The sequence below is a fragment of the Pseudopipra pipra genome, chromosome 4 (assembly GCF_036250125.1).
Source record: "Pseudopipra pipra isolate bDixPip1 chromosome 4, bDixPip1.hap1, whole genome shotgun sequence".
NCBI classification, from domain to species: domain Eukaryota; kingdom Metazoa; phylum Chordata; class Aves; order Passeriformes; family Pipridae; genus Pseudopipra; species Pseudopipra pipra.
The window spans coordinates 3,434,273-3,448,962 of NC_087552.1; the positions used below are offsets into that span (position 1 = coordinate 3,434,273).

General features: G+C 51.4%; 1 long non-coding RNA gene across 3 annotated transcripts; it reads left to right on the plus strand.

Moving 5' to 3' along the window:
- Positions 1–3,976: 3,976 nt before the first annotated feature.
- Positions 3,977–13,525, plus strand: LOC135412644 (uncharacterized). Of its 3 annotated transcripts, XR_010429821.1 has the most exons (3): positions 3,979–5,143; positions 5,972–6,274; positions 10,900–13,525. It is a non-coding gene; the product is annotated as an uncharacterized LOC135412644 (long non-coding RNA). The 3 variants fall into 3 exon arrangements; XR_010429822.1 differs by having other exon boundaries at positions 3,977–8,603; XR_010429820.1 differs by having other exon boundaries at positions 3,977–6,274.
- Positions 13,526–14,690: the final 1,165 nt, after the last annotated feature.

The window sequence follows — 14,690 nt, forward strand, 5'->3', positions numbered from 1 at the left end:
TGGGGCAGCGATACACCTATCCTATTTAATGGAGGTACTGCCGTCATTGTTACTGCCGTCAGTATTGTGTGTTGTCATTGATATTACACTGTCATATTTGTCTTGGTGTCCATTATTAAACTGTTCTGATCTCACCCCGCGGGCTGTGTTTTGTCTCCCATTCCTTTCCCCATCCCACCGCATGGATTGGGAATGAGCGAGCGGCTGCCGGTGCGGAGCTGCCGGCTGAGGTTCGACCACCACACGGGGTCATTTTGGGGGCTTACAGAGAGAGACCCAGCGCTGCGTTTGGGGGGCTCGGAACTCACACAGAGTCCTGCAATTCTGGGCTCACAAGAAGAGACCCACTGCTGTGTTTTGGGGGCTCAGAACCAGACTCACTTGGTCAAAAGAGAGACCAAGTGCTGCTCTTTGGGTGCTCAAAATTCAGGCTCAGAGCTTAAAAGCAGACTAAATCCTGCATTTTGGACTCCTGAAACTAAACTCATATGGCCAATTCTGGGACTCAGAAACAGCGACTAAGACCTGTGTTTTCAGGACTTAAGGCAGAGACCAAGTGCTGCATTTTGGTGGTTTAAGGCAGAGACTGAGTCTTGTACAGCATGTGGGCTTTGAAACCAGGCTTATGTGACCAGCGTTAAAACTGAGAAATGGAGACTAAAAGTCCTCCCGGCCTTAGGTGGCCACATTTTGGGCTAAGAAGCAGTGATTGATTCCTGCATTTTTGGGGGCCTGAGAGACCACGTCTTGTGTGTTTGGGCTCAGAAATGAAGACCAAACGCTGAATTTGGGTGCTCAAAACCAGGCTAATTTGCACAAGTGTAAAAATGGAGATTAACTGTCAGGTATTTTGGGGGCTTGAAACCAGGGTCACTCAGACATTTGGACTCAAAATGAGAGAAAGTTCTGCGGTTTGGGGGGCTTGAAGTAAAGCCCAAATCTCCTGTTTTGGTGCTCAAACCAGGTTCATTTGGCCAGCGAGTCTCTGTTTCTCAAAGTCCTGCATTTGGCACAGTCTGAACTCGGGCTCACCCGGCCACATCGAGAGCTCAGAAACCGCACCTCAGTGCCGTGTTTGGGGCTGGAGGCACGGCCCCTGTCCCGTGTTTTGGGACTCAAACTGGGCTCCGGGGACGGTTGTAGGGCTGAGAGCAGAGTCCAAGTCCCGCGTCTGGGGGCACTGGCAGAGCTCTGCGCATCGGGCTCAGCAGGTATCCTTGGGGGCTGCCCCTGCACCGGCACAGCCCCGGGTCCCCGCGGCAGGAGCGGGACCCGTGCCCGAAGTCCCCAACCCCGCGCTGGCCGCAGTCTCAGCTGGAGCGGCAGCGCCGGATTCGGCCCCAGCGCCCGCCCCGGAGCGGCTCCTCCCGCCCGCTGTGGTCCCAGTCCCGGTCCCAGCCCGGCCTCGGTCCTCCGGCCCCGGGACCCCCACCCCGCCCGCTGGAGGAGACGCGGCACCCCGGTGGACACCAGCAGAACTCGGGCACGACCCCCCTGCTCCAGCCCCGTCCCCGCCTCAGCCCCCGGGCTCCGCCCAGCGCCGGGGGCAGCCCCCGGGCCGGGCTCCAGCCCCCAGCGCAGGTCCCGCCCCCCGGGAGGAGCGGCCGCGGCACGGGGCGGGGCGGGGCCGGGGCGGGCGGCGGGGCGGGGACACGGGGGGCGAGGCGGCACAGGTGAGCGGGGCGGGGCCGCTCAGGTGCGCGGGGCCCCAGGGCGGCTGCGCGGGGCGGTACCGAGAGTATTTAAAACCCGGAAGTCGCCCCGGTCGCCATTTGCTCGGTCAGTGCGCGGTCGGGGCGGCTCGTTCGGGCCGGGCTCCCCCAGGGGAGGCGCGGGGGCTTCGGCCTGCCGTGCTCTACCCCTTCTTCTCAACCCTCCTCGCTATCCCTTCTCCTTTTGGCCCCAGCCCCTCCTTTCCTCCCCTCCTGGCCCCCCTACGCACCCCGACCTCTCCACTCTACCCCTCTTTCCTCCTCGCTCCTTCCCCCGCTACCCAACTCAGCCTCCGTTCTATTCCTTCTCTACCTTTCTTTCCTCCACCTTGCCTGCTCCTCCTCACCCGGCCTCCCACTACACACACCCAGCTCCCTTACGCACCCCCGGCTCCCCCATACCTCTTCTGTCCCCTATGCCCTTTTCTCCCCTATATCACTCTCTTCCCTCTACTCCCCTTCCCTCCCCCTCTTTCCCCTATAGCCTCTGTCTTCCCGTTCCCCGCTCCCTCTTTTCTCCCGCAGCCGCGGGGTTCGGGGCGCCGGTTTAATAAAGCCGCCAGGGCCAGACCCGGCGCCCCTCGCTACAGTCCCCACACGGGGCCGGGCCCGCTCGGCGGGTCCCCCCTGCAGTTCACAAGCACCGCCCGACACCGCCGGGGCTCCGGCCTGTCCCGACATCACACGGGGGGCTCCGTGGGGGGGTTCGGGCTGGGGGCAAGTCCTGCGAGTTTGGTCTCAGAAACAGATCGAGAGGTCTGTTTCTGGGACCAAACCCAGGGGCCGTTTGGGCCGCGTCTTGGGGTCGGGGGGAGGCGGGTGGGGAGGGGATGAGGGTCCCCTCCGGAGGAGGGGGCCCGGGGGGGGGGGGGGGGGGGAGGGAGGGCCCCCTCCGGAGGAGGGGGTCCTGGGGAGGGGGGTGGGATGGGCCCCCTCCGGGGGAGGGGGCCCGGGGGAGGGGGGGGGGGCGGAGGGGGGGCTTCCCCCCCCTCCAAACCCCCCCTTCTCCCCCGGGTCCCCTCCTCCGGACGGGGTCCACCCCGGCCCCCTCCCCGGGACCCCCTCCTCCGGACAGGGGCCCCGGGGAGGGAGGGAGGGAGGGAGGGGTGGGGGGGCAGCAGCAGGGGTCACGTCACTTTGCATCATGAATTGTGATCGTTTCGCAACGCAGTGTACCCCCTCCCCACCCCGGGGCCCCTGTCCGGAGGAGGGGGTCCCGGGGAGGGGGCCGGGGTGGACCCCGTCCGGAGGAGGGGACCCGGGGGAGAAGGGGGGGTTTGGAGGGGGGGGAAGCCCCCCCTCCGCCCCCCCCCCCCTCCCCCCGGGGCCCCCTCCCCCGGAGGGGGCCCATCCCACCCCCCTCCCCAGGACCCCCTCCTCCGGAGGGGGCCCTCCCTCCCCCCCCCCCCCCCCCCCGGGCCCCCTCCTCCGGAGGGGACCCTCATCCCCTCCCCACCCGCCTCCCCCCGACCCCAAGACGCGGCCCAAACGGCCCCTGGGTTTGGTCCCAGAAACAGACCTCTCGATCTGTTTCTGAGACCAAACTCGCAGGACTTGCCCCCAGCCCGAACCCCCCCACGGAGCCCCCCGTGTGATGTCGGGACAGGCCGGAGCCCCGGCGGTGTCGGGCGGTGCTTGTGAACTGCAGGGGGGACCCGCCGAGCGGGCCCGGCCCCGTGTGGGGACTGTAGCGAGGGGCGCCGGGTCTGGCCCTGGCGGCTTTATTAAACCGGCGCCCCGAACCCCGCGGCTGCGGGAGAAAAGAGGGAGCGGGGTACGGGAAGACAGAGGCTATAGGGGAAAGAGGGGGAGAGAGGAAAAAGGCAGGGGAAAGCCGGGTGAGGAAGGACAGGTGGGGTGGAGGAAGGAAGGAGGAGTAGAGGGGTAAGGGTTGGGTGTGTAGGGGAACAGGGGTAGAGGGAGGTTAGGTTAGGGGGAAGGGAGGGTGAAGGGGTAGCTGTGGCATAGACGAGGGGTTCGTGTTGGGTAGCGGGAGGGACAAGGCAGGAAGGAAGGGCAGAGAGGTGCGTGTTGGGATACGTGAGGGCAGGCAGAGGGCAGTAGGGGTAGGCGGGGGGAATGGGGAGGGCAGGTAGGGCGGAGGAAGGAGGGAGACGAAGGAGGGTAGGGGTGGGTCGGGGGCCGGAGGCGGGCAGGGAGGGGGGTAGGGGTAGAGGGGGTTTGGGGGGGAGGGAGGGGAGGGCTAGGGGGGAGAGGGAGGGGGGGGGGTTTGGGGGGGGGGGTGGGAGTAGGGGGTGGGGGAGGGGAGGAAGGGAGGGGAGAAATGATAGGTATAGAGGAATATAGAGGAATAGACGTGGGAGGCCGAAGCCCCCGCGTCTCACCTGGGCCCCCCGGGGGAGCCGGCCCCGAACGACCGAACCCGACCGCGCACTAACCGGGCAAATGGCGCCGTGGGCGATTTTCGGCGCTTAAATACTCTCGGCGCCGCCCCGCGCAGCCGCCCTGGGTTCCCGCGCACCTGAGCGGCCCCGCCCCGCTCACCTGTGCGCCCCCGCCCCCTTGGGTCCCGCCCTGCGCAGGCGCTCTGTGGCCCCGCGCACCTGCCCTGGCCCCGCCCCTCGCCCACCAGTGCCGGCCCCGCCTCCTGGGCCCCGCCCCTCCCGCGTCCCGTATTTCCCGGCAGAGCCGCGCCCGCCCCACTCTGGGTCGCACGTGCTGCTACAGGGAGCGCGGAGGCATCAGTGCTCGGAGCCGGAGCCCCGGCCCGGGGCTGCTCCTGGTGCAGAGCCCGGGAACGGTGAGGATCGGCCGGGGTTGGCGCCCCAACTGCGCCCGGGGCCGGGTCCCTGGGGCTATAGAGCCGGCAAGGGGGATCCACCCGGTGCCGCAGTTCCCTGCGGGTACCCGGGCTCTGTCCCGCCCCGTGGAGCTGGTGCCTCGGCTCCGAGGTTTCCTGAGCTCCCGGTGCCCCGAGCTCTGGCCTGGCCCCCAGAACCCCGCACCAGTGTCACCTTCCCAGTCTCGCCACCGCGGGCAGGGGGAGCCCCGCTGAGTCCGCTGTTCCCTCTCCTCTCCTGTCCAGGGCTCCGGCCACGGGACCCGCCGCGGCTCTGCCGGTCCCGGGGACGCTGAATGTGCGCGGCGACTCCGCACAGGTACCGAATAAAGGCTGGAAATCACCGGCCGTGCTGGGGCTGCCCCGGCGCTGTCCACCCGGTCCTGCAGTCGCCTGCACTGGGGTCCCAGCCCCTGAGCAGCCCCAGCCGGGGAACAGCCTGGGAATGGTCATCTCGGCGCCTCCCGAACCGCCTCGTGCCCCCGGGACCACCTTGGAGGGAGCCTGCCCGTCTCAGGAACAGCGGTGGGGGCTCCACGGCCTGAAAGAGCGATGGGGACTTGTTTGGATCCTCCACGCACCGGCCACGTAAGCCTCACAACGCTGTGGCTGGGCTGCAGAACCCAACAAGGTAAGGCTTGACCTGCGTTCTGGGCCCTGAACCTGCCCTGATGAGCTGAGGGGGGCCGAACCCTGACAGTGCCAGGCCAGGGCTCTGTGTTCCAAGCACACGCAGGGTTTGGATTCTGTTCCTGAGCCCCCAAAATGCAGGATTTGGGCTCTCTGTTCAAGTACTTAAACTGCTTGGATGAGCCTTGTTTTGCACTCCCAAAACACAGAACTGAAGTCACTTTCACAGCCTTAGCATTGGCCCAGTGGGACTGGTTCCAAGTGCCAGCAACACAGAACTTTACCCCTGAGGCCCCCAAACCCTCGCCTCCACCAAAAAACCACTGGATTTAGTCTCCGTTTCTGAGCCCCAAAAATGCCTGATTTATTAGTCCCAGTTTCATAAGGTTGGGGAATTGACTGTGGACATCGCCGCAGATGGTGACAGGGCAATGTACTTCTTGCACATTTGATTCTTTTCTAAGAATTTCTGTAGCCTACCAAGAAAAATACATTTAGGATTAAAAGGTAAGAAGCTCCTCCATAAGCAGGTGCAAATGTTATTCCACTGTATTCCCACTGTTTCACTCTAGTGGCTCAAGCTGATCACTGGAAAAAGTTTGAGTAAGCACACGTAAGGTATGTTTTGGAAAACCCTCTGCACAGGAATGAGCATGTTTGCTGCGATGGGGCTGGGTCATTAGATCTCACTGTACCACAGGCACCAACAAATTCCAAGTAGTAACTAAACACTTCCCACCCCCATCCCCCAAAACAAAGCCATGCGACGTGGCCTATCTACATTATGTATTTATCCCAATAATGAAGTATCCTATTATCCAAATACCAGGTTTGCTGTGCTGCCTCCAGCTCGCCGACTGATGCCCATCAGCACTCCAGGCACACCGGGGGCACAGGGAACACCCCCGGGTTGGCTCGGTCTGATCCCAGCAAAAGGGAGGGAAGATCACCAGCACTGAGCAGTCACCAGCAGGTGATGATCCAGGCATTCCTTGCCATGTCCCTTAGCTCAGGATAAGGTAGCTCCCACCTGCTGCTGCCAGGAAGAAACCACTTCCCAAGGATATCCCCAGTGGGCTCCCCAAGGATGACTGCGTTCCCATTCCAGTGCCAGCTGCCCTGCTCTTTTCAGGTAAGAATATATTTGGAAAGAAGTCAAGGGCTTGGGCAGCATCCAGTGCACGGAATGCTACCTGATCCCGTAAGTCACATCCTGCCCCTGGGCTCCATGCCGTGGGGTTTCTCCTCAGGCACAGTGGGCTTTGCAAAAAGGAGGAGGAAGATGTGAGTGCTCGAGGGGAGCCTGGCACTGGCTGTGTTGAGCAGAACCACACGGGCAGCTGGCAGGGCCGGTAGTGAGGGGGAGAACTCGCTCTGTGTTCCTGGAGCAGTATTAAGAGACTGGCCATAAGCATTTAATATTCATTTTAGGTTTAAAAACAACTCCCATCAGCTGATACCAATATGCATTATGCAAAATAGCCACAATATCTGCAGGCTTCAAAACAAAGATAAACAATGTTGTTTTCCTTTACTTCTTTTATGCAATTATATATAAGTAAGATTAATAATGCTTGATGACATTTTCTTCCTTAAATCTCTAGGCCAGTATTATGCCTTAACTAGATTTCAAAAGCAGAAAGAGATGAAAGTGATAAATTAGAACCGATGCCCGATCTTTGCATATTCAGCTTTCCATTACAGAAATCCCTGAATTGGTCCACGTGGTCTTCTGCTTGTATTATCTTCTATTTTGTCTCACTCTAATCTCATTATGACACCCTAAATCTACCCCGTTCTGCCTTTTGTGCTGGAGACTGCTGTCATCTCTTCATTAGCATGGGACATGTTTTTATGAAACAGATAATGGCAAACCAAATTGCATTTTGCTCCTTCTGCAATAAATAGCACAACTTGGGAAGCTGAAACAAGGTGGTACAACTCATGAGTAGTAGCTTTCAACGTGATGAATACCAAATCAGAGGTAAGCTGTGGTTCCAGACTTGTGAGTTTTCAGAATTCATGGTCAGTAAATGGCTGTGTCCTTAAACAAGATTTATCTTGTCAGTCCTCCTATTTTTGTGAGCCACAATTATAGCTAGTGAGGGGCAACAAAGTAGACCACGTGTTTGGGGGGCTTTCTGAGATCCTCATTTCTGTGGAGTCTGGCTACTTTTGTTAAGGGGAAGTCACATTACAGCAGGGAAAAGAGAAAAACAAAAAAATCTCTTGGCCCATGTAAAGAGCAATTGATTATTAAATATTTTTCCAATTTCCAGAGCTTCCTCCATCCATAAGTGTTGGATAACCATTGCATTAGATACTTTGAGTAATCCCAGCACGGTCCCACCTAGCCATCCCCAGAAGTTGTAAAAGCCCCTGAATTCCCCCAATGTGCAGGCTTATCCTGGCCAATTGCTTATCTAAGGAACTGACTGCTAATTGCTTTGGTCTTTATCAGATCTAAACACAGAGCTGCTCTTTTTCAAGTCTTCACCTGTAGAAAACATATTGTTGTAAAATGTCACCAAACCAGAAATTACTGCTTAAGCTTTCTTTGCCCTTTCTTAGCACACAAGGGAAGAGCACACTATGGGGGTTAAAGTGCCTTATTCCTGCCTTTTGCGGCTCTTGGATCAACCTATGTGTTCATTTAGATCTTCCTGATAACTTTTGATCTTTTTTTAGTGGAGTCAGAGCCAAGTGACATTCTAGTAAAGCAGAGGTGAGCCAAACCCCAGCTGTCTGTATGATCTTTGACTGTGCACCTCACTGGGAATTGCCTATTCCCTGTTCCATCTGATACGAGATCAGATGGGATTCAGAGGATATTTAAAGGTTGGTGAAACACTTTAGACAGATTGCCCAGGCAATCATTCAACATGTGCAAGGCAAGAACTGTAAGATATGCTTAGAAAGATGCTGACCTAAGCAGAGATGGAAGGAGAGGAGAAAAAGGCTGGTTTTCATCCTGCTTTCTAGGTGCCAATGATGCAAAGCCTGCAGCCATGGAGCCTGTTGTAATCCCTGTCCATAGGCAAAACTTAGGGGAAGCTGTGCTCCCGTTACACACAGAATCTCATGGCTGTCACATCTTTAGTAAAAGCCATGGGATAATATCCCAGAGACTCAGTTTTAGCCTTGCTGTGAGTCAGATGTGCCAGTTTCTAATTAGCCAGCAGCGCTGGGATGTACTTTTAGGGCCGAAGACTTCCCTCAATATGTAATGTAAGCCAGCTGAGCACCTGCTCAGAGCCTTTTGAAGTCAAATGAAAGACTAATTGTGACTGATTTTGATTAGGAGTCTGCTCTTGCATGGCTGTGTAGCTGTAGCTGACTCATGCTGCACTGAGGAATAGGTCCTCTGTGCAAACCTTTAGTATGAGCTTTAATATTTCATATTTATTTTACATCCGCAGTGTTGATAACTGAAATGTGTTCAGAGCAATGCAGATTTTAAGGTAAGTGATGTTCCAGCCTGGCTGCTGGCTTTGTTAGACAGATTATCTCCATCTTTAAGTAATTACTTTCATCTGAACCATGACAGTTATCAGGAATAATTACCTGGAAGATCTGAGAATAGAAACATTGTTTGGACACTATTTCACCAGGCACTGCAATAACCTGAGCTCACAAGAACAAACAGCTGTGATTTAAGTGAGGATTTTTAGTCTGACAGGAACAGGCTGAATGAATCACTATAACCTGTGACCCCTCCAGGGGGAGGGGTGGGGACACTTCCCCCAGCTCCATTAGCTCACCTAACCTAAGGTGCTACTCCTGTCAGCTCCAACAGGATTCTGGTTTGGCCCAAAAACCTTTCAAATAGTCCAGGAGGAGGACAGATAAGCTCAGGGGTAAACAAAGGTCTCTTGGAAGACAAAGTATGTATTTCATTACGACAAGGCAAATTAAATCATCTTTTTATCTTCATGGTTTATGTTTTCTTTTGCTTGCTTGGATTTCTGCTCTTTGACTTTTGCCAGTCTTGGCACATTTAACTTTCCATAATTTCATCCTCTGCCTTTTCCAGGCTGCCTGTGGTTCAGCTCCCCTAAACAGTTGTTAGTTTTATCATGATCTTTTTTGCCTTAGATAGTGTCCCTTTCTGTTTGCCATCATTCCTAACTGCTACATGAAGGTGAATTCCCACCTGTAAGCAAGCAGGGATTTCTTGCCCTGGCCAAGAGAAGCAATCACCTGTGCATGCATTTGCAAGTGTCAGCTGATATTTTATAAACCTCTGTTTTCCCCGAGCTCACAGATCACTTGCAGTGCAACATTTGGGGAGCTGGAAGCCTGTCTTAATGATCGTTACTCATGCACATGGTTACTGGAAAATCATTCATGAATATTGAATCCAATTATTATGAACAGGTGCAACCAAGTAACTACATTTCATGCTCACTGAGATATCACAAACACTTAAATTTGATAAAGTTAATACACAAATATATCCTCTGGTACACAACAATAACTTCATGTACATTCATGAGAATGCAAATATAATGATCATGATTCTCAGTTTTGAGGTTGTGATCAAGATTCATTTTCAGTAATTTTAAACAATTATTTCACCTCATTGCTTAATTCTTTCTACAGCTGGGAATCCAATAAGGGGAGAACACAGTTTATTGTAACCCCTTTCCTGCTAAAAACTGAGGCTCATTTAGGTCCCTGAGAGAAAGCACAGACAGTGATTTGCTGCCCCTGCTCTGCTGGGATTGCACATTGCATTCACGAGGGAAAGATGTCTTTATGAAAATTGATCTAATTATTTTTATGCTTCATAGTTCCCACTAAAATTATTTTGACCAGAAATAAGACTGTTGAGCATCACTGAGCAGAAAAGGAAACATTCAGCAATCCTGATAACCTTGTAGAAATTGTTGTTGCTGCTGACCTGAGCCCTGGGGGTGAAAGTTATAATGGTAACAGCAGTAATAGGAATGCTAATATTCCTCAGTAATATCAGAAAATGCTTCTTTCTGTTTTAGGGAAAATGCCTATAGTGAATCTCCAAGTTACAGCCTCAACACTCACTTGGTTTCTATAGATAATAATTCCTCATACCTTCCTCACAAGGCATCTTCATCAGTTTAATCTTCTACCTGTTGGGCACTGTTCCCCCTCATTATTTCAAAGGTGAGAGCGAGGAACTTTGCAATTGACCTTCACTGAGCTCCACTCACAATATCTCTCACTCCTTTCATTTCTTTGCCAGCAAGGAGAAAGATTAAAGAGAAAAAAAAGTGCATTATGATCTATGGAAGGCCAGAAAGTGGCCTGAAGAGACGTAGTTTGGATTAACTCTGGTTAAGTAAAACCAAAGTCAATTAGGATTTCCTCAAGAAAAAAAAAAAATTAAAGGATGAGATTATTAAAGTTATTTAAATAGTCTTATTAAGGTCTGCTCCTCCTGCTCCTCAAGGTTTTAGCTTTGGCACTTCTCTGAGCAATGTGAAATGCAGACTGTGAGTAATTGTGATGGACTGCACTGAAGAGGAATTGGAGGATGATTTCATTCCCCCCTCCAAATCAATTGGAATTGACTTAGACAAGGACAGGAATTCACTTTAGACTGTCAATCCTGCCCAATTAGCAGGAGGGTGACTTGGATCATTTGCACTTGTAATACTTAGCGGGCACCTGCTGAAGAGCTGTTAGATCACACTAAGCTCACACCTCTGAAATTAAGCTTTGTGGGATTGCTTAGAAGATGCTCTTCCTTATTTTGCATTTGACTCTCTCTCCTAGGAAACATAATGCTGTGGCCCATATGTCACCTGCCCATTGTCCTGGATGAGGCAGAGCAGAGGACTGACTCCCCACTGTGGTATTCACATTCCCACTGGAATATTGCATGACATCACTTGAAAACTGGAGTAACATGGTGCTGAATGAAACTACTCAGACGTTGCTGCAGCTTTCAGCACAGCTTTTCTATCAGCATGGAGAAGCCAAGTCACAGATGGCTTTTACACTGCTATAATTAATAATCATGGTACCGTGTTAGTGTCATCTTAGCATAAAAATGAATCTATAAATTGCATTCAGCATTTTTAGAGCATCTACACTGACTGTTTTTTGCAACAGAAGGGTACTGCTCTGACAGTAAGTCTTTTTGAACTGCATTTGTAAAGAATAATTTCAATTTACTGTTTGTTTTCTTTAACATTATTTATGAAGAGGCATAGTTAATTTTTTCTGTACATCAGTTTTAGATCAAGCCTTTACAAAGTTAGATTACTTTTCTTATTTTACAGCATGATGTGTTATATCACTCCTGAGCTGGCCTAAACTTTGAACAGCCTGATGCTCACAGCACTCCCAAGACCATTTTCTTTGTGGGCAGCCCAAAACCCATTAATTATTTAATGATTGGACCTGAGGATCTTAAGGGTCTTTTCCAACCTAAATGATTCTGTGATTCCATATTCCCAAACTCATTTGGCTATTGAGGAGCCCAGACAGACACATTGTGTTATGTAAATCACAGTTATTTTTTTTCCCCCCACAGATGGGCTATTTCCTACTCAGTATAAAAGGAATGTGTTTTTCTACACAAAAGCTGTAATTTACCTGATGTCATTTGCCATCCTAAACCAGAGCAGTAAAATGCAGCCAACAAGAAGCAAAGAAAAACATGAAATGAGTCCTTCACTGGCCCCTAAGAGATGCCTGGAGAGTTTAAGGCTACAACCACCTTATTGTGAGGACTGGCCTGGTCTCTCTCAGGCTACAGCCCCCTTTTTGGGGGCGAGCTTACTGGGTCATAGCAGAAAATTCTGTTTAGTGAGTACTGATTCCACCCCTCCCCCCCTTTCCATGAGCATCTGATGGATTGGTTTTGGAATTCATGGGAGCTTCCTGCATCAGCAGCAGCCTGTGGTGCTGCGTTCAGTGGGTTAAGTACCTCTCATTTTTCAAACTGTCACGTGATAATTTCATCTGGTGACCCCAAGTTCTGGAACTGTGGGAATCAGGGAACCATTGTTCCTAGAGATGTTCCCTGTCAAGAGCTGTAGGACATTTAGTTTTCCTGTTCCTTATCCCAGTCAACCTTATTCTCAGTCTTTTTATCCATATTAGTTTTATATGCCAAACACACCAGCTAAACCTGCAGTGCCGCTGTGGACATACATGTAATATACTGAGTTTGTTCAGGGTTTTTTCAAAGTATCTTAAAATTTCTTTCTCTGTTATTCAGCTCCAAAAACACATATTACGAAAACACGATGTACTTTTTCTGGAGCTCTTTTGACAATAAGGTCCTTTCAAAACTGCTCTGTCTGGAGGGCACCTTTGCAGATTTAGTTATGCTCTCAAGTTCATTGATAGAGTAATCCTAAGTGACTGGGAAAACTTGGCATCTGCCTGGATCCACCAATATTTTTCAGATATGACATCGATCAGTTTTACAGCCTGTTATGGTGGAAGCTTAAGCTGAGCTTTTCACAGACTCAGAAATGCTCCTGGTGAATATCCCCAATCACTTCTCAAGAGCATCCTATCAAGTTGGGTTGATAAAGATGAGATTAACCTATTATGGATGTCATTTTTCTCAAACACCGATATTCTCATTTGTCACTTGTCCCTGGCAAGAAGCAGGTTTGACCTTTAAGGCAGGAATATGTAAGATGATGTCAAAATGAATCAGAAACTCAAATAAAATAGAGGTGATACAGCATTTCCAAGACTGCAAGAGTGAGAGTTCACTCCCTATGCCCCCCCCAAAGACCCTATTCTAGAAACAGCAGTGCCAAACACCAACAAATGCCTGCTTTACTTAAATATATTTTGGTGAATTTTAATGTGCTTGCAAGGAAAGGGTGAACAATAAGACAATGACTGGTGCAGACAAAGCTCTCGCCACTGGCAGAGTGGCCTGACCTTCTGCAGTTTTGTCACTTTAACCTTGGAAGATTTTGGCTTTGGGACTGCAGATTGCTGTGTGCCTTGTTTAGTGAGTTTGTAAAGTAAGTTAAATGAGCTGACATGGAAAAACTCTGCTTGCTATGGATATTACTGAGTTAAATACACCCTCAGGTTTCTGTGGATATAATCTGTTTCTCCTTGAATTGAAAGATTAAACTCTTTTTTTATACAGCACTCACTATTACCTCATTATGTGGTACTTGGTAAGTGCATGGTTTTGAAAATTGTCTTACAGAATATTTCTAGGAAAGAATCTATGAGAGATTGAAATACTAGTTTTGAGCTTTTATTTCATGACATCACCCATCATGATTGAACGGATCGTGGCTTTGTCTTTCTGAGTAATTGCACCCATCTTCCAAATTTGCTGAATGATCATTTACTGTTTCCTGCTTCGGATGATCAAGCCTTATATCAATAAAGCTCATACAGAACTGGTTCAGAATCACACTGAAATTCAATGACAAATCTGAAAATTGAAGGCCTGTCTTACAAGCACCAATCACAGACCTCCTCATCCACCCAAACTGTGCCCCAAAGACAATCCTCTGCCCAGGAATAAAATATGAGCCCCAGTCCTGGAGAAAGTCAGCCCTCAGCTCAGGCCTAGCTATGAATTCCTGTAACACAAAAAACACGAGGTTTGTTTTTCACCTATACCCAAATTCATATCTCTGGTGAAGGCCTGAGCTGCTGACAAATAATTCCAACAAATCAGCAATTTCTGCCACTGGTTATGCTTCTTGGTGAGTGTTGTGTCACTAAAGTCCCTAATCCTTCCCCATGTCTCTGCCTGCCACCCCTGCTCTGGGCTGTGCCCAGCACAGGAGATGTGGGATGGAGTTTTCTGAGCAGGAAATGTCCATCAAACAGAGGAGGTACCTCCACCCTCAGTGTATCACAGTGGTGAGATGAAGATCATCACTGCAGCAATATGGCATTTATTTAGAGACAGGTAACCTTTGCCCCTTCAAACTGCTTCAGTCACATCACCACTCAAAATCTGGCACCAGAGTTCTCAACAGCTGGAAGAATAACCTGCCCATTTCCTATTTACTTGGGTTCCTCCCATGCTGCAACAGCAGTGTCCTAGGCCCCTGCTTTTTAATTCTGTGATAACTGCAGCTTTTTCAAAAATAATTTAGAATAGAGCATGTATTTCTCTTCCAAATTTGAATCTAGAGAACATTTCTTTTATGGGTAGTAGCATCAAACAAAAATATTGACAGAGCAGCCACTGGATTTAAGAGGAAAATTATTGTAACATGAAGGAAAAACTTGCATCAAGGTTTTTTTAAAGACAAACATCTCAAAGCTTCATCCTTTAAAGTTCTGCCCTCCTTTGTACGAGTTCTGTGAATGCTGCAGCCATTGTGTACAAGCACACCCCTTCCCGGAGCCTGCTAGGGAAGCTCCATGAAATATGTGCTGTCAGTGGAGCAGGAGCCCCGGCTGCCAGGCTGCCAGTGGGTGGGGTGGGATGGCTGCCAGCCCATCTGCCCCACACCTGTCCCGGCAGGGCTCCGTGGCCCAGCCCTGCGTCCCACCCCGAAGGTCTCCTGCGACCAGGCGGGCACGGGGCCAGCACCTGATGTCACCCTTCCCCTAAG